Source organism: Pogona vitticeps, chromosome 1 (genome assembly GCF_051106095.1).
Source record: "Pogona vitticeps strain Pit_001003342236 chromosome 1, PviZW2.1, whole genome shotgun sequence".
NCBI classification, from domain to species: domain Eukaryota; kingdom Metazoa; phylum Chordata; class Lepidosauria; order Squamata; family Agamidae; genus Pogona; species Pogona vitticeps.
The window spans coordinates 249061846-249082507 of record NC_135783.1 but is presented as its reverse complement, the minus strand read 5'-3'; positions in this window follow the sequence as shown (position 1 = coordinate 249082507).

Genomic DNA, 20662 nt, shown 5'->3' with positions numbered 1-20662 from the left:
AATGCGCTTTACGCGGGGCTGCCTTTGAAGACGGTCTGGCGACTGCAACTGGTTCAGAATCGAGCGGCGTGGCTGGTGAGTGGTGTGGCCGCCAGGGAACATATCAAGCCGATTCTGTATAAGTTACATTGGCTACCAGTTGCTGCCCGGGCCTAATTCAAAGTGCTTGTTTTGACATATAAAGCCCTAAACGGCTAGATAAAAATATAAACACATATACATATAACAAAAAGTAAAAATATCCAGAAATAGACAATTAAACAATAAACAATAAGCAAATTCTTCAAGATGGCGAAAATAAGAAGGAATAGATAAAGAAGGAAAAATTAATTGTTATCTGGAGGGAAGGCCTGCTTAAACATCCACGTTTTTAGATGGGTCTTAAAAATACCCAGCGATGGGGCCTCACGAATCTCTGGAGGCAAGTTGTTCCAGAGGCGAGGAGCCACCGCTGAGAAGGCCCGATTTCTTGTTTTTTCCTTTTGGGCCTCCCTTGGCGTCAGACTCCTCAGCTTCACCTCTTGACTCAATCGAGTGATCCGGGTAGTTCTTGGTGGGAGAAGGCGTTCCGTCAAATATCGAGGCCCTAACTTTGTCCCCAGGGCTTTCTATGTCTCCACTTCTGTTGGTCCTTGGACACCCTCAGCTGGGCCTCAACCTCTGGGATGGGATGGCCAGGTGCCCCTAAGACCACTTCTCCCTCTTCTGGCTGGGATTCCTTTTCCTCCTCTCATTCTAAATCATCTGCTACTGCTTCTGGTGTTGGATCTCCGCCTTCTCTCTCTGTCCTCGGGGCTTCTATCTCCCCCTTTTCCTTGAGGACATTTTCCTTTTCTCTGATAGAATAATGCCCTTCAACCTGTCCTTCTCTCTCTGGTAACAAAGCTTGGATTATAGCATCTACCTGCCAGGGCTAAACCAGCTCCCACTAATTTCCTAGGGATTGAACCTCAGCTCCCAGAACTGAGGGGACCTCCTTGGGCTCAGCTTCTGTTCCAATGTCTCTGCCTGGATTATACACAGAGATCATGGTGCCTTGCAACCCTTCAACAGCCCTCAGTTTAGGTGGATTCATCTGCATAGCCATCTGGGTAGGGGGCCTTGGGTCAGAGGGTGATGGCACATTGACAGGGGCATCCATGACCCTGTCCTCTTTACAGTGTGATATCATGACTACATTTGGACCACATTTCCAGCTTGTGATAATTTATGATGGCCTGTTCTGTACCTTTCCTGTCTTCTTCTGGAGTAGTCAGTGACCAGAGATGTGTGGGGTGTTTGGTTTCTCAGTATGAAGTGACTGACAACGTGTTAAATTGCTTTAAAAGAGGATTAGGCTAAGCCTATCCGTGGGTACAAATCACAATGGCTATGCATTCACTGCAGGATCAAAGGTTTTTGCCACTGAATACCAGCTTCTGGAAAACATGAGTGGGAAGGTGGTGTTAGTTTTATGTCCCAGTTCCCAAAAGCATCTGGCTGGTCCCAGCAAGAGCAAGTTAGAGCTTGAAAAAGTTTCTTTTTTGATGGCAACACCCAGAATCCCAAACCAATATGCCCACCAAAAATAAAAGCAAGACAAAAAACAAAAAAAAAACCCACAACCATTTCCCAAGTCTTGGAAAAAGATATGGGCTAGATAGACATTTGGTCTGATTCAACTAGGCTCTTCATATTTATTTGTTTTAGTGATTTTAATTTGACTTCTATCCCTTGATACTTATTTCTTTGACTCTCTTCAAAAATCTCAAAGGTCATACAGTTTATAATTACTTGTGTACTTTTTTCAAAAAAGACAAAGTAACCTCATAGAGCTCCTTTAAAAATTGTATTCATTTGAAATTTAATGAATTAGAAATAGCAAATTAAGTATCGAAGCAAAAGGTGAAGTCAGGAGAAAACAACTTCAGGAGCTGCCCGACTATCAAGGAGGAATAATGCAAAATAACTGGACAAAATGTTGTGTGTAGATTGGGTTGAGCATTTGATGATGTGATGAGATTTTTCAGCAAGGTAAGGTTCATGTTGAAATTGAAGGAAAACTAAAATGTAATGCAAGGCAATCATTCACATTTAGCAAAGCTGCACTGAGGTGCATCATTTTATTTATTTATTTATTTATTTATTTATTTATTTATTTATTCATTTATTCATTCATTCATTCATTTATTTAACCTATATGCTGCCCACTCTACCCAAAGGTCTCTGGGTGGCTTACAACAATTAAAATTCAATTACAATACAATAAAAGACAAAATGATTAAAAAACAATTTAAATTGCCTTCAGGATCCACAGTTGATGTTACTTCAATTAAAAGCCTTCTGGAACAGGAAGGTTTTGACCTGGCGCCAAAATGTCATCAACTTTGGCGCCAGACTAATTTCAATCGGGAGGGCATTCCATAGTTTGTAAATTAGTTCATTGCCACATCAGATTGAAAACTCAAAGCTGTGCAAGAAAAGAATTATATGAAAGACATGGGCCTCCAATTGCTAGTCCCAGCTAGAACAGAATGACATGCTGGATGGCAATTGTTACCATTACTTTTTAAGTTGCTGAATGTATTTTGTGTACAGGATTCTGCATCCTGAATGGTGCCTCTGATGTTTGAACTAAAATTTGGAATGGAGTCTTGCCTCCATAAAACTGGAGTCATGAGCCTCCGCTGACATGATCCTGATTTTAACCTCTCTGAAGCTGCTATTTGGAGTCCCAGCCTGGGGTCCAGGCCACTGTGATCTGGTACCTAGACTGAGTCACCCACTAGGAAGATCTGGATTTGCAGCCTTAACTCAGCCATCAATCTCACTGGATCACTTTGGGCTATTACCTTCACTCCGTCTATTTTATCTCAGACATGCAGAAGGGAGAGAAGAAAATCATTTGGAATGAAAATGTAAAGATGTAAGAAAGAAATGCTAGTGGCATGTTTGGGGGAGGTGTGGTTTATACTTTGGTTTTCGTTTTAGTCAGAGCCATGATAAGAAAACAGAAGGTTAAGGTTAGACTCGGTCCCAAGGCAGCTCCGACTTCCTTGCAGCTGTTATTTATTTTAACAAAAAATGTAAATATTAAATATCTTCAGTTTTACTTGCTAGGATCCAAAGGGTCACTTTAAACACACTTTATTGAATTCTCCCTCCACCCCTTTTTGGAGCAGAAGCTCTCATAGCCACTTGTTAATCAATAAATAGCCAAACACAGCCTAACATTGACTTACAATGTTAAATGAAACAAATTAAAACGGAAATAATAAATTATTATAACATACAAATACTGTGCCTCATATTCTAATATGCAGGTTTAATACTGAAGATATGAGTTCACATCAGGAAGTACCTTCAGCAAATAATGAACATAATAGCACAGTACTACTAATTACATTCCAACTTGTGCACTCATCTGTATCAAAATCTGTTTAGATGTCCACTTAACCAAGAATTTAGGCAATGTTTAGGCTTTCAGCAGCTGCTCCACAGTTGGCAGCAGAGTGTTTGTGCTGCCCCAAAGGAGGCAAAGCTCCATCAGGGGTGTCTGTTTCTTCATGTTTGGGGTGGAAAAGATGACTTCTCTCTAGCAGTGACCCGCTCCCTCCACCTAAAGAGACACCACCTACATGATGTGCCTGGGAACCCACAGAAAAGGGGAATATCTGCAGGCCACGTAACAACCCGGCATTGGGCTGGCCTCCACACTCACCCGCTATCAAGTCTCGCTCCTTCTCTGGCAGGAACGGCCCCTGTTGGTGATACTCTCCTGAGAGGTCTCTAGCTTTGTGCCCAAGGTGGTTGAGCTCTGGAAGGAGCCAGGTCGCTTCTCTCTGTGCCCACAGCGCCATCCCAATCAGAAAAGGCTGGCGACCCAGATCAGAGCCTCTTGCTGTTCCCTTTACTGGCTTGAACCCCTCTCCCAATTCCCGTGCAATCTGGAGAGGCCCCTTCTTCTCCTTGGTAGCGCCAGCCCTTCCCTTCGCTTGCTTTTGGGAGTCAGATTTCCTTTTGCTGTGGGTTTGTCCTGCCTCAGAGGGGAACTCTGGAGGCCCCCCCCCACTTTGTGGCTGGCAGTTGGGGGGGAGGAGGTGGGAAGAAGGGGCCAAAAGGACACCTTCTGCCTTCCTGTGCTCTTAAGTGGGGCACGTGCAGTGTTGCTGTGCTCTCTTGCTCTGCCTTGACCTGGCCCCCAGAAGGCGCTGGTCCTCTCCTGTCATGGGCAGCATGGTTTTTAGGTGGGTGGGTGGGTGGGTAGGGAGGTCCCCAAGTGGAGGCTGCAGCCAGCAGGTCAAGTGGCCTGGCTCCAAACAGCCTAACCTGGTGGGCCTTGGTTTCTCTCTCTCTCTCTCTCTCTCTCTCTCTCAGCAGGAGCCCTGGAGGAGAAAATGGTCGCTTCTCTTGGCACCCTGTCTTGCGCTGGCTGAGTGCAGTCATGAAAGGCAGGGAAGCCTTTGCTTCCCTTCCGAATGGGGTGCCCCTGCACTCTTCTGGAACCATGGGTGGGGCAGCAGGCAGCGAGGCCAAGGAGGTCCTTGGGGAGCCTTGGGTGCCCCTGCTAACCTCCAGTGTGGCTCTCTTGGGCGGCCACGCTCCCTCCCGTGCCCTGGGCACTTGCCCTGCTCAGAGGAAGGCTTCAGCTCCCAGGCAGCAGAAGAGAAACATCCCCGAAGCTCTTGGGGGGGGGGCATGTTGGGAGCCAGCGGCATCAGGAGGAGAGAATCCTTGAGGGGGGGGGGAGTGGGGGGGAATCAGACTAGCCCCCCCCCCAGGTGGAGTAAGTGCAGGTGCCTCAATGAAGATGGAAGAACTCCCTGGTCCCTCCTGCCAGTCTTTTCCTTGCATGCTGTGCAGTCCGGGCTTTTCTGCATGCCAGTTACAGGATAGAGTTTTGCTTTTCTTTGAGGCTGGGGAACTTCCTTCCTGTCTGGCCTGAGGTTCTTCCAAGTGTATGTCTCCTTCACTGGGTTCCTTGTTTCCCATGGGGTGGGGGAGGGCCCATCTTGTTTTCTTCAGCCCAGGCCACAAATAGCAAGCAGGCGTCACCCCGGTGCCCCCATTTGCTTAGCAGCTCTTGACACCCGCACCTCTTCCCCAGGTCCTGGGTCTCACAGCTTCCCCTTTTGGGTGACCTTTAGGGGACGTTCCTCACAACGTTTTGGAACAGCCCCTCAAGAGATCATCAGATTCTTAGAAATGCATGGGTTGTGTTTCTCCTTGTTGGAAGGCTATGTCTTGAGGAAACCTTTCCTCTGAAGGGAAGTGGCTGCAGGGCAGATTATGCAAGCGGCTTCAGGTGCTGCTGGCCACCCCAGGCCACAACCCTGGAGCCCCCAGCCTTTGTGTTGTGAGCGCTTGGCGGTCTGCTTCTAGGCCCCCCTCTTTCCTCGCCAGGCCGAGGCTTCCTCAAACAGCTCTCCATTCTGTACCTCCGAACAACCGAGTAGCCACCTGGGCCAAGCAGAGGAGGAGTCAGAACTTGTCTGCACAGCCAGAGACTAGTCCTCATGCTTCTGTTCACTCACTCTGCACCACCACTGTAAGGCAGATCCAACCCCTGTCTTAAAAAGTGGGCTGTGCCTCTCTGGGGAATGGCTTTTAGCCACTCTGCAGCTTTAATTTCGAACCCCTGGGCAGAAGCTGGCCCCTCCCTGGTAGCTCATGCAAGGCGGTAAGAGGCCAGCAATGGCTGCTGCCTCCTGTCTTCGGAAAGCCAGCTCTTGCCTTCCGTTGCATCAGGATTCTATTTATCCACACCTACACACACACACACACACACACTCTTCTGATTGTGCAAACACTTCCAAGATGCAAAACAAAACAAAACAAAACAAAAAAACCAACAACACTACACTTCTCCGGCAGGGGAAATGATTTAAAATATCATTTACTCTTAACTTGGGTGGGGAGCCATGCAGGGATAGTCTCTCACTACTCCCAGATGTCACACACTCTCCCAATGGGGCAACACTAATCCCAGTTCCCCTGAGATGTAGGACTGGAATTCAAATACAGGCCTGGTGGGACAGGCCCAAAAGCCTTTGTGTAGCCTAAATATTTTATATAAATGGAGGCTTGGGCTAAGGGTTCCCCCTCCCTACACCTGTGAGAATGATTACTGATTCATTTTGTGGGGTTTTTGTTAGCTTTTTTTTAAGAAGAAGAGTTATTTATATTGTGTTGGGTTTTGTTTTTTGTAACACACAACAGTATTTTGCATTGGGATGAATTTTAAAGATCTGTTTCATACAGACTGCGGTGACTAATTCTAGTAATGGTTCAGCCATGAGTTATACAAAGAACCTGGATTTCATGTCATGAGATTTGACTGTGGGTTTCTTTTCGTTTCTCTCCTTTTCAGATGTGGTGTTGAACTTGTGTGAAGAGTTTTAAATAGTCAACAATTCTAGTTTTACAATTATAAAGGTTTCTTGTCTGTTTGTTTCACTCCTGGGGCTTTTGAGGGAAGATCAAACTTGCAAGGGTGTGTGCGTGTGCGTGCGAACATGTGCACATTAAGGAAGGGCTAAAATGTACAAATGGAATTCACGCAGCTCAACACTTTCAGTGTGTAGCACCCCCTATTACATCCAGAGTTCCTGTATTAGGAGTTTTTCCTTGGACATGATGTTTAAATGGTTTCCACATAAAAAACCCCTGTGAAGGGTTAAAGGTTGAACTAAAGAGGTTTGTGTTTCCTTCCCCTCTCTCTATTCAGAGCTGTTAATAGTTCAAGAGAATTCCTTGAAGGGGGATGGCAGGGCTGTCTAAGAGAGAGAGAGAGAGAGAGAGAGAGAGAGAGAGAGAGAGAGAGAGAGAGAGAGAGAGAGAGAGAGAGAGAGAGAGAGAGAGAGAAATGCCTCTTTTGTCCTGCATGGTGGGATTCTTGTCTTGGGTCCCAAGTGCTGGAGATCCAGGTAAACCAAAGCTTTCAAGAGCTCAGAGGGCATTCATCCAAAGAAAACTGAAAATCCTCACACCCCTAATAATCATCATGGTAATAACAACAATTGGAGCACAGGGAGCAGAAATCCTTCATTTCCCCCAGTGGTGTAATTTCCTCCCGCCCTGGGTTACTCTTAAATCTCCTGGAGCCTTTTTTGCCTCAACTACCTTCTAGATTAGCTCAATTGATTCTCAGTGGCCGCCTGCTCAGTCAAGAACTGTACCAGAGGAGGAGGAGGAGGGTGGGAGCAACCTCTGTGGGCAAAGGGCCGAGGGCCGATTGCCATAGGTGTGCCAGGGAGACCTCTGGACTCTCTTCAGTCCCTGTCAGCTGTGCCTGGAACCTCCAGAGGACACCCACATGCCGCTTTCAACTCTTCGCTACTTCTGTCTTCTGCCCATGCTGCCATCCTCTGATTTCGTTCTCCACATGTTGACATCGTCATGTGCTGGTGGGTCCTCCAGCACCAGTGTAGGATTAGTCCTGTGTTCCATCTGCCACCCTCTGGGCCCAATGGCCTCTCTGTGCCCACAGGGGCCTCTGCCTTGCAGCCACAGCATGAGACCCAGTTTTTTTAAATTTCACCTGCCTTCCTCAACCCCTGATTTTCATACCGGGCTCTCTGCTGAGGACTTCTGTATAGCTCAAAAGCTGGCATTGTTTTTGTGATGCTTTAAGGAGATGACCCACTTCAGCATTTAATCTCCGCCAACTCCCCTGTCCTCAGGCCAAGGACCAAACCCAGTTTCAGATAAGTTATTGGAAAGGGGGCGCCATCCAGTTTTGGTCTGTGATCAAAGGCAAGCTGCCGGGTCCTGAAGTGCCTTGGCTCACAGAAGTTGCCTTGGTGGGACCCAGGATTTTTGTAACAATGAGTAAGAATTCTTTCTTTGCAGGAGGGGTTTTAAACAAGTTTGATAGCCGTCTGAAAAGGCTGCTTTATTCCTGCCTCTGGGCCGGGCTGGGCGAGGTGACCCCGGAGATCCTTTCAACTCTCCGGGTCTGGGCCTCTCCCCTCGCTCCTCACATTCTGCACATTTGATGAGGGTTTTGGCATGCAGTTACACCCACGCTGCCGGGTAGGTGGGGCTCGTCAGCCATGGAAGGCAGCCCATCTAGGAGAAGGAAAACTCCGATTTCAAACTTCCACTGCCTTGTGGCTATATCCACTCATGGAAAAGGCTTCAGGAGTTAACCTAGAGGCAAAATCCAGAGCTGGAGTCCCGAAGGCAGTTCGTGTCATTCTGCCAACTCCTGCGATGTTGCTGGAACCAGCTGTATTGGCTCTTGCCTTTCCATTGGACTATTTCAGCAATGTGGAGAGGGGGGATCTGCTGCTTGGGTAACAGCCTATCCTCCATATTACTTTACCGAGGCTTCATGCTCTGGAGAGGACATGTTACCAAAGTCTCTTGAGACTGAAGGATGCCTATGCTATGCTAGGCATCAATTTGATTAAGTAGACTTGATTTTCAGCAGTATGTGGACCGAGAACTCCCAGAAGTACAAGCTGGATTCCGAAGGGGCAGAGGAACTCGAGACCAAATTGCTAACATGCGCTGGATTATGGAGAAAGTCAGAGAGTTCCAGAAAAAATCTACTTCTGCTTCATTGACTATGCAAAAGCCTTTGACTATGTGGACCACAGCAAACTATGGCAAGTCCTTAAAGAAATGGGAGTGCCTGACCACCTTATCTATCTCCTGAGAAACCTATATGTAGGACAGGAAGCAACAGTTAGAACTGGATATGGAACAACTGACTGGTTCAAAATTGGGAAAGGAGTACGACAAGGCTGTATATTGTCCCCCAGCTTATTTAACTTATATGCAGAATACATCATGCGGAAGGCTGGACTGGAGGAATCCCAAGCCGGAATTAAGATTGCCGGAAGAAATATCAACAATCTCAGATATGCAGATGATACCACTCTGCTGGCAGAAAGTGAGGAGGAATTAAAGAACCTTGTAATGAGGGTGAAAGAGGAGAGTGCAAAAAGCGGCCTGAAACTCAACATCAAAAAAACTAAGATAATGGCCACTGGTCCCATCACCTCCTGGCAAATAGAAGGGGAAGATATGGAGGCAGTGACAGATTTTACTTTCTTGGGCTCCATGATCACTGCAGATGGAGACAGCAGCCACGAAATTAACAGACGCCTGCTTCTGGGGAGGAAAGCGATGACAAACCTTGACAGCATCTTAAAAAGCAGAGACATCACCTTGCCAACAAAAGTCCGAATAGTCAAAGCTATGGTTTTTCCTGTTGTGATGTATGGATGTGAGAGCTGGACCAAAAAGAAAGCAGACCGCTGAAGAATTGATGCCTTTGAACTGTGGTGCTGGAGGAGGCTCTTGAGAGTCCCCTGGACTGCAAGGAGAACAAACCTATCAATTCTAAAGGAAATCAACCCTGAGTGCTCACTGGAAGGACAGATCCTGAAGCTGAGGCTCCAGTACTTTGGCCATCTCATGAGAAGAGAAGACTCCTTGGAAAAGACCTTGATGTTAGGAAAGTGTGACGGCAAGAGGAGAAGGGGACGACCGAGGATGAGATGGCTGGACAGTGTCTGCGAAGCAACCAACATGAAATTGACAGACCTCCGGGAGGCAGTGGAAGATAGGAGGGCCTGGCGTGCTCTGGTCCATGGGGTCATGAAGAGTCGGACACGACTAAACGACTAAACAACAAGACTTGATTTTGTTGAATACACATATTTAATATCTGCAATTAAATTTGCTAGGGCATTTTTTTTCTTGCTCTTCATCAGTGCACAAAATAATATGAAAACTTCCCACAAATCTTTTTCTCTGGATGGAATTAGTTGAAAAGAAGTAGAAGGCCTGGTTTTAAAGTATGGGTATAAAATGAAACAGTTTCCACTGAAACACTGAGCTTTTCAGCCTGGAAGACTGGATTTCTCTTTATGAGTTTGCTTGGGTTTTAAAACTGTCAGGGGAAGCCTTTCCCTCGGTCCCATAAGTACCTTTGGTGAGGACATGAGAGGGGGCCTTTTCTGTTCCTTCTCCCAAACGGAGGAACTCCCTCTCACAGGAGATGAGATTCACCCCCTCTTTATCTTTCTGCAAATAAGCAAAAACCTTCAGGCAGTTTTTTTCTGGATAACTGGCTGCCTAGGAATAGGTTCTTAAGAAGGGGCTGCTGTGTTTTTGTTACATCATCATCATCAACAACAACAACATTGTTTTAAATGTAGTTTTAAGAAAGGCTTTAAACTGTTTTTATCTACTAGATTTAATTTCATGTCTGTGTAACTCTTTTTTTAATATTGCAATAATTTGTTGTTCCTGACTTTTAATATTGTTTTTTATAATATTACCTTGGGTCATCTTGAGGGGAAAGGGCGGGTATAAATATTTTAGAAAAAATAAATAATAAATTCCTTCTTAATTCCTTGACCCTCCTTATATGGCACTGAATGTTACTTTAGCAGCAGTAACTCAAATCTTCTTTAGGGCTAGCTAATAAAGTGGCATATGCACAGGCAACTTGTGACTGAAAATGTCTTGGCTCATTGTAGAAGGCTTCGTTGGTTGGCAGGCTGGTTGGTTTCACAAGGGTGGCGCAACCCAGAAAGCCTTCTCTCAAATCACTGATCTTTGAGCATCACTTATGGGCAAGACCATGAGTAAGATGCCATACCTTTCTACGGGTAACATTTCATTCCTAGCACTCTAATCCTGACCTAAACCAAAGTCTTCATGTCTTGAAATTAATGGGTGGAGGGGATTAGGATGGAGCGTTAGTCATTTGTTATGTGCTGTCACAGGACGGATTTAAAGTAACACTAATAAGGTTTCAAGGTAAATTGGATATTTAGGGATTGGTTTCACCAGTTTCACGCCCCCAGTGAGATTCCATGACTGAGCGAAGCTTTGAACCCAGGCCTCCTGAGTCTTAATCTGCTACTCTACCTATTACACCACAATAGGTATCTCAGAGTGTTAGTGCTTCTCCATAAACAACTATGTTTCACATCTACACCTTCAAAAGTACTATTGCTTTTAGACCTTCATACTTTACCATTATGCATGGTTGAATTAAAAATAGTTTAAGTAAAGAACTATTTTTACCTTGCCTTTCTCCTGGAAAGGACTCAAGGCGACTGTCAACATTAAAATGAAACAATATTGAAAGCTAAAAAAAAAAATTCAAATGTTTGAAAACAATTAAACAAATATTATATTAAAAATATTAGATAAAAGCACTACTAAAAGAACCTAAAAGCAACAAAAATAAAAACAATCTATTTTTTTTTTTAAAAATCTTTTTTTAAATACCCTCTAAGCGAAAACCTACCTAAAGAGAAAGGTCTTTTCCAGCTTGTGGAAGGAGAACAAGAGCCTCGTGGCGCAGTGGTTAAAACGCTGTACTGCAGCTAAAGCTGTGCTCACGACCTGGGGTTCAAATCCCAGGTAGCCGGCTCAAGGCTGACTCAGCCTTCCATCCTTCCGAGGTCGGTAAAATGAGTACCCAGCTCGCTGGGAGGGCAATGTGTAGCCTGTATAATTAAAAATTGTAAACCGCCCGGAGAGTGCTTGTAGCGCTATGGGGCGGTATATAAGTCCAATAAATAAATAAATAAATAAATAAATAAATAAATAAATAAATAAATAAATAAATAAATAAATAAATAAATAAATAAATAAATAAATGCAATGTGTAGCCTGTATAATTAAAAATTGTAAACCGCCCGGAGAGTGCTTGTAGCGCTATGGGGCGGTATATAAGTCCAATAAATAAATAAATAAATAAATAAATAAATAAATAAATAAATAAATAAATAAATAAATAAATAAATAAATAAATAAATAAATAAATAAATAAATAAATAAGGAAGGATGGGGCTAACCTGATCTCCCATGAGAGGGGATTCTAGAGACTGAGATCAATGACAGAGAAGACCCTCTCCCATGTCCTCACCAAACACATCTGTAAGGGTGATGAGAGTGAGAGAAAGGCCTCCCCTGAAGATTTTAAAGCCCAGGCAGGTTCATAAAAGGAGATGCAGTCTTTGAGATAGCTGAGACCCACGCCATTGAGGGCTTTATAGGCCAAAGCCAGCACACTGAATTGTGCTCAGAAAAAGATGGCCAGCCAATGGAGTTGCTGTAACAGTGGGATGATGTGACTCCCTGTCACCAGCCCCAGTTGACAATCTGACTGCAGTGTTTTGGACCCACTGAAGATCAGCTAGCAACTGAGGAAAATCTTGCAGTAGTTGGTCTCTGGCATGGAGATAATATTTAACCTACCACAGTTATTTGTGTTAAACAACACTTAGGATTGGAAGAGCTATGAGTTGCAAATATCTCAGGATTGCTCGCTTTGAAAAGATCCTAAGGACAATGCTCAGAGTAGCAAATCTGGCATAGGAAGTTATCAAAATTTAGATTTAGGAAAAGAATGAAATGGCTAGCTTAGGTGGATTCAAACCTAATTACATGCATCACAGTCTTAAAGGAGATCCTAGAGAAAGAAAAGATGAAATAAGCTAGCAATGAGAAGCGTGGAATACTCAGCCAATTGCAAAGCAGCTTCTTCGTGGATACACATCTTAATGTAATGAGTGTGTCAGAGAAGCTTAGAGCAATGTTGTCAGAAGGCTAGACTACATTGTGAGCCTGGACTCCTAGCGGGGACAATTAAGATGGAACAATCCAGTTTAGGCGCCAGACTAAGATGCATCCACCCTCTTCAGGAATAATGGCTGAGTCAACAGAAGAGAATGGATAGATCAAGTGGTGATAGAAGTGGAGAACATGATGGTTGTTGTGGGTTTTTTGGGCTCTTTGGCTGTTCTGAAGGTTGTTCTTCCTAACATTTCGCCAGTCTCTGTTGCCAGCATCTTCAGAGGATAGGAGTAAAGAACTCTGTTTGTGCTCTGGTGCAGTTTGTTTGGATAGTTGAGCATTTATTTCTATGGGATCAGCTTTTGTCTTTTTCAGGAGATGGGTGATTGTGGTGATCAGTGTGTTTTTTGTTGTGGATGTATTGTTGTGATAAGAGGGAGAGATTATCTGTCACTGTGATTGATGGGTGTCACTAGCTGGTCTTTTGTGTGCAGTGATCACCTGTTTTTGTAGCTGGGTAGAGTTCATTGATCTTGTGCAGGCTGTATTTTTCAGTGCCGGGAGCCAGGCTTTGTTGAGTTTCAAACTTTCTTCTTTTTTGTTGAAGCTCTGCTGGTGCTTGTGGATTTCAATGGCTTCCCTATACAGTCTAACATAATGATTGCTGGTGTTGTCCAGTACTTCTGTGTTTTGAAATAGAATTTCATACTTGTTTTAGGTCATGTTCAGCTACTGCCGATTTACCGGTTGTTTTAGTCTGCAGTGTCTCTCATATTCTTTGATTCTGGTCTGGATGCTATGTTTTGTGGTTCCAATATATATCTGGCCACAACTGCAAGGCATCTGGTATACTCCTGCAGTGGTGAGGGGGTCCCTTTTGTCCTTTGCTGGCAGTAACATTTCTTGTATTTTTGTGGTGGGCTTGAATACTGTTTGTAGGTTGTGTTTTTTCAAAAGTTTCTCCATGCGGTCCGTGACCCCTTTGATGTATGGCAGAAACACTTTATTTGTGGGTGGCTGTTTTTCCTCTTCAGTTTGATGTTATTTTCTTGGTTTGATGGCTCCTGTGATTTCATTTTTGGAGTAGCCATTTGCCCAATTCAGACGGTTGAGTTCGGTGCTGAGAAATTGAGCTTCACAGTTCCGATTTGCATGGTCTACCAGTGTTTTGATTATGCCTCTTTCTTGCTGTGGGTGGTTGGAGTTTTTGTGTAGGTACCGGTCTGTGCGGGTGGGTTTTCTGTAGACCTTGTGTCCCAGTCAGAGGTCAGTTTTGCGTATGACCATGACATCTAAGAAAGGGAGTTGACCCTCTATTTCTTTTTCCAGACTGAACGTGCTCCCCTCAGCCCTTCTTCAGGGCAGATCTAAGGGAATCCAACACCAGGGGTTCACAAAAATATTGGTGGGTTATGTAACAATGCAAGCCTTTCTTCTGCTATAAATAGTTGACATTGTGGGATTCTTTAAGACGGAGAGCACTGGGCTGGCTGAATGAACCATGTTGTTAGCACTGTGAGTAGATTGTGGCATCTCCAGAAGTGGAGAACATCTGGAGTGCAGATACTGGGCAGCAGTGGTTGACGACGGTGACACTGGTGGAGGATCTTTCATAGTCAAAGGCAGTGACAGTCAAGCTAAATTTTGTTAGTACTGCACAGAAGAAGGCAATGGTAAACCCTGCTAAACTTTTCTCATCTGGAAAACCCTATGATACAAGAAAACGAAATAGTGCTGTTAAGATGAAACTCCCAGATTGGAAAGCAGTCAGCTACAGGAGAAGAGCAAAGGATAAACCTGAATAGCTGGTGGAGCTGGGCAATAAATCTTGGTTGATTAAAGGTAGACCTATTGAGAATGTTGGTTAAACATGTATCCTCAGAACATTAGCAGAGTTAGGAGACATTAGTCTGCATAGACACTATGACACTCAGAGAGTAAAATATCATTTTAGCCTATTAACATATATACAGAGAGAATAGATATTCATCTGGCAGCATAACATGACATGATACAACACATACCATAGAAAAAGGTGATCTGACTTACATCAGATAAAATATCCCCTTTAAACATGATTTATGCACAGTTCTGGTACCAATCAGAAAATACATTACTTCATTTCCCAGTTACACAAAGTTTCATCATGTACCACAGCTGTACAATATTAAGTCTCAAACCCTGGTAACTACACCTGAATAAAATCTGTAGGAGCAGCCAGCACAACAGAGAACACATTCCCTCAAAGAAAACCCCTTCATAATATATTGATGTATCAATAAATATATATTTTTAGAAAATATATAAATCAAGGGTCTAAATTGCCCCTTGAAGCAAGAAAGAAAATAAACCAATACCATGGTGTAGCTGGCCATATCAATTCAAATCGGAGGAAATAAACTGGTAAAATTAATAGTTTTTGGAACATTTGCCCAGGTGTATATACCTCATGACCCCAATTCAGTACAACAGAGGAATGGAAAGTATCAGAAGAACTAGGAGAGCATTTCCCTTTTGTGGAAGGGCCTAAGTCTGAGTCTCTGTGTCTCAAGCAGCAGTTGTTTGTTTCCTCCACTGAGGGCCATATTTCTTTTTAATTCTGATTAGCTTCCTTACCTTCACCCCTAAAATTTAGTTCTGTGTTGGTAGATTGCAAGTTGGGAGAGAAAGTGCGTTGCATGTTTTTCTTTATTCCCAGGAAGTAAATCAATCCCTTCGTCCCGGATGATGATGTGAGCATCTACATCATTATGAAACCCGGTGGGCCTGGGCCCACTGAAACCCTCCATCCTGCCCATCCTGCTCCATTGTCTTCCAGCTCAGCCAGAGCCTTGCTGCCACAGCAATCATGTGTCTGTATTTTTTCACCCATTCCTCTTGCAAAAGTCCAAGCTGAAAGGGGTCCTCAGCCCTTTCTGGCCAATAGGAAACAGTCCACTGTACTGTGTATGGAACAACCCAAAAAATATCCTCAATGTCATTCCATAGGCAGGCCATTCCACCAGTCAGGAATCCATCCAATCCATAGGCCACGTATCTGTAGGCCAGTTTATTCCACAGGTCCATAGGCCTTCTGTCCAGTGTACCCTTGTACCCTAAAAGCTGGGGCTGATGAACAAAACAAAAAGAAAAACCTAGATGGATGACAGAAGAAAAGTTAGTAAAGGTTCCCCTTGACATTTAGTCCAGTTGTGTCTGACTCTAGGGCACGGTGCTCATCCCCGTCTTCAAGCTGTAGGGCCAGCATTTGTCCAAAGACAGTTTCTGTGATCACGTGGCCAGGGCGACTAGACATGGAACATCATTACCTTCCCACCGAGGTAGTACCTATTTATCTACTCGCATTTACATGCTTTCGAACTGCTAGGTTGGCAGGAGCTGGGACAAGCGAAGGGACCTCACTCCGCTACGTGGATTTGATCTTACGACTGCTTGGCCTTCTGACCTTGCAGCACAGAGGCTTCTGCGGTCCCACTCATGAAATTGTTAGGAACAACAATTTACTTCTGCAAAATGCAGAAGTAAAATGTGACAGAAGTGGGGTCAGAATCCTGAATTCAGCATTTCAGTGACTGTCATGTAGAGACGAAAAGAACTATTATAATGGCCAGTGCAGAGAAATGGAGAAGGGCAACAAAAGAGGGAAAACAAGAGATCTCTTTCAGAATATCCAAGAAATCAAAGGGAAATTCAAGCCTAGATTATGAAAGCTGAAAGACCAACATGGAGACACACTATCTGACCAATATAAACTATACAGAAGATGGAAATAATATACTAAAGACCTATACAGAAGAGATTAAAAAGATGACAGATTCCTTTGAAGAGGAATCCTATGAGGAAGAAGATTTTTTGAGAAAGTGAAGTGAAAGTTGTTCAGAAAGCACTGGGAATGAAATAAATCACCAAGAGTGAATGGGATACCAATCAAACTATTTCAAACCACAGAGACTGAATCTGTTAAAATCCTAACACAAATATAACAACATATATGGGAAACAAAGCTGGAAATGTTCAATATACCTTCCAATCCAAAGTAAAGAAGATGTCAGGGAGTCAAGTAACAAAAGACTGGTTGTTGTGGGTTTTTTTTGGGCTCTTTGGCCATGTTCTGAAGGTTGTTCTTCCTAACGTTTCACCAGTCTCTGTGGCCGGCATCTTCAGAGGACAGCACTCTGAAGATGTCAGCCACAGAGACTGGTAAAACGTTAGGAAGAACAACCTTCAGAACACGGCCAAAGAGCCCGAAAACCCACAACAACCATTAGATCCCAGCCGTGAAAGCCTTCGCGAACTATAGGACTATTGCTCTAATTTCTCATGCAAGCAAGGTGATGCTCAAAGTCTTACAAAGCAAAATTATGCTCATGGTGTTGCAACAAAGGTTTTACCTTATAGGAAGGAAAAATGCCTGACATTCAAGTTGGATTCTAAAAAGGAAGATGCACTCAAGATCAAATAGCAAATAGCTGCAGACTGAAAGTTACTCTGAAAAATAGGATTTAGGGGAATGTATCCCCCCCCCAGTTGGGCAACTATTAGTTATTTATTTAGATGGAAAGGCATCAAAAGGTTGTACGAGGCTCAAGGCATCAAGAGACTCGTACTGGCTGGCATTCTAAACTTAGCAAATAAAAATTAGATCACTGAACTGACCAGTTCGTATGTTGGACATGTTTTTAAGCCTTGACATTTTGTGATTATTGGGAATCACTACATCAGATGCTGATTCTGTACCTGGAAGCATACACCCTTCAAATAAAAGATTATTTATTCTGATGAGAGCTTGCCACAATTAGCAGTGTGGTTTATAGTACTATTGCATTAATTTCTCATGCAAGCAAAGTGATAATCAAGATGTTGCAATAAAGGCTTTTACCACTTATGCAGCAAGAAAAGCTCGTAAAAACAATATTGTAAATATATGCTGGCTACCAGAGCACATAAAATTTTTTTGGAAGAATATCAGTCAATGCCTTACAGATCACAGACTGTGTAGATCATGAACCGATTTGGATTGTTCTAAAAGCAATAGGTGTACCTCAACACTTGATTGTCCTGATATGTTAATCTGTATTGTGGTGAAACTATCTGGCTGGGGAGCTAGAAATTGGGAGCTCAGTTCCTCATCATCATCATCATCATCATCATCATCATCATCATCATCATCATCATCATCATCATCGTTATTGTTGTTGTTGTTGTTGTTGCTGTTGCTGTTGCTGTTGTTGTTGCTGTTGCTGTTGCTGTTACTGTTACTATTACTATTACTATTACTATTATTTATTTATTTATTTATTTATTTATTTATTTATTTATTTATTTATTTAATTTATATGCCGCCCACACTACCCAAAGGTCTCTGGGCGGCTTACAGCATTTAAAATACAATAAAGATATGTACAATTAAAATACAAGTCTCCCGGCTCTGATGGAATCTCCAATGACCTCTTAATTAACAACGCCCAATGGTGGGCTGACCCCCTGGCAAATCTGTTTACTCTAATTGACGAACATGGGTCTATTCCGGAAGACTGGCTCACCTCTATCCTAGTTCCCATCTTTAAAAAAGGTGACCCCTTTAACCCAGGTAACTATAGGCCGATTAGCTTACTCTCCACAATTGGAAAGTTATACAGTAAACACCTTCTGGTCCATCTTAATACCTGGTCCTCTTCTGCAAATCTTCCAGGTCATGAGCAAATTGGTTTCCGCCCGGGTTGCTCAACACTAGACCACGCATTAATCCTCTCGTATCTAGCAGAGAAGTACACATACCAATTTAAAGGGAAACTATTTGTGGCCTTCGTTGATCTGAAAGCGGCCTTTGACTCAGTCAACAGATCCATTCTGTGGGGAAAACTAGCTACGTGGGGAATTCCCCCGCGTCTCCTTTTTTTAATACGCAAATTACACCACGCCAACTCCTGTCAGGTTCGTTATAATCATAGTGGTTCCGTCTCTGAGAAGATCCCAATCAACAGAGGAGTGAGACAGGGATGCATCTTAGCTCCGTCTCTATTTAATCTCTTTCTAGCCGATCTCCGTTCCCAGCTGGCATCAGCCGAAAAGTCTGCCCCGTTCCTAAATAAGATACCTGTACCCCTTCTGTTATACGTGGACGATGCTGCTCTCCTCTCTATATCTAGTCTTGGTCTAAGACAACTTCTCTCCTTGTTTCAATCTTACTGCTCACGTAATGATCTTGTAATTAACGCTGAGAAAACCAAGATTATGGTCTTCTCAAAATCCTGGAAGCTCTTTCACTGGAAAATTAATAGCCAACCGATTGAACAGGTGAGATCTTTTAAGTACCTAGGCTTACTTTTCCACTTTCAACTCAAGTGGACGGTACATAGAGACTCTGCAACTGCATCCGCTTCATATTTTCTAGGAGCTATAACCAAATTCCATTATAAAGCTGGGAACCAGTTTATCCCAGCTGCCACCCAAATTTTCCAGGCAAAACTGATCAATCGCCTACTCTATGGAGTCCCAATATGGATTAATGCGATGGATAACAAAGTTGTCCTATTGGCTGCCTCTTTCTACCGCCGGATTCTAGGGATCCCAAACTCAATTAAATTATCGACCATAGCCCTAGAGCTAGGCACGCATTTACCCTCAACGTCAGCGTGGGCACTTACCTTTAAATTCTGGCTCCGTCTTTTCTTTAAATCAAACCCAGACTCTCTCCTTGTGCACCTACTTAAAGATCATTACCAATCTAAGTGGTTTACACTTTGTGAAACCAAACTTGAATCGATTGGTATATCTCTAAGCTCCATCTCTAACAGCAACTTCGAACAGGTGTTTTCTATTATTAAGGAGAAACTATGGGAGTCTGAGTATATTTATCTAGTTTCCAGTATTAATCAAACATGCTCCCCAATTTACTTCGGTATCTTCCCCACCTTTGGCTCCGGACATCTTTATATTCAGTCCCTGCTGAACCCTCTAACCAGGAGGGCTTTTATGTTAGCGCGGATGAATATCTTCCCTTCCGAAGTTCTCAAGGGACGATATGCCAGAATACCCTTCGAAGAAAGAACTTGTAACCTCTGTGGATTAGAACCCGATTCAGTTACGCATATTCTATGTCATTGTCCAGAGCTAAGAGATCTCCGAGACCGTACTCTAGGGCCAATCATTTCAGACTTTCCGCCCCCCCCCCAGTTTCTGACAGGTTTTCTTCTTCATGACTTCTCTCAAGAAACAACGACTTTAGTAGCTGAGTTCCTTGCACAGGTTCTCACTTCCCAGTCCTCAAAAAACTAACTTGCCTCCCCTAAGCACCTCTGCGGTCTCATTCCCCCCCTCCTTACTATTTAATTATTTACTTAACTGTATGTTTTAACTGTTCTCTTCTTTATGCCAATAAAGGTTGTTGTTGTTGTTATATATAAAATTGCCATCAGACCCACAGCAAATATTATTTCAGTTAAAAGCCTTCTGGAACAGGAAGGTTTTGACCTGGCGCTGAAATGTCATCAGTGTCGGCGCCAGACGAATCTCAGTCGGGAGGGCATTCCATAGTCTGGGGGCAGCTGCCGAAAAGGCCCTTTGTCTACAAGCCATCCCTCTTACCTCCTTCAGGGACGGCTCTTTCAAAAGGGCCCCCTGGCTAGATCTTAACTGCCAGGTAGGTTCATATGGAAGGAGGCGGTCCTTCAGGTATGCAGGGCCCAAGCCGTTTATGCTTTCTTTACAAGGGCTGGAGTCAATCATCCAAAGGGTCTCTGTAGTTATAAGATTATTTTTATTGTAATTATTATAATTAAGAAGCTATTGTTCCAAGAGAACATGGAGAGACAGAAAGGTTTTCCAGAGGCAATGGTGCCAGACAAGGGCATGTTTGATCTCTTTGCCAGTTCAATCTGTATGCAGAAGACATCATTCATTTAATTTCTCCCCATAGGGGACCCTAGGCGGCTTACATTAAAATCAAACAGTAATAAGTTTAAGATGGCATGCAAAACCATATATTTAAAAACATTTAAATCTTTGTCAGGTTAAAAAAAAATTTAAAAATTTAAAAAAATGTTAAAATATTTAAATTTCAAAAAAGAGTCATCCCCCCCCCACGCACACACACTTCTTCTCTAAAAGCCTGCCTGAAAAGGAAGGACAAGAG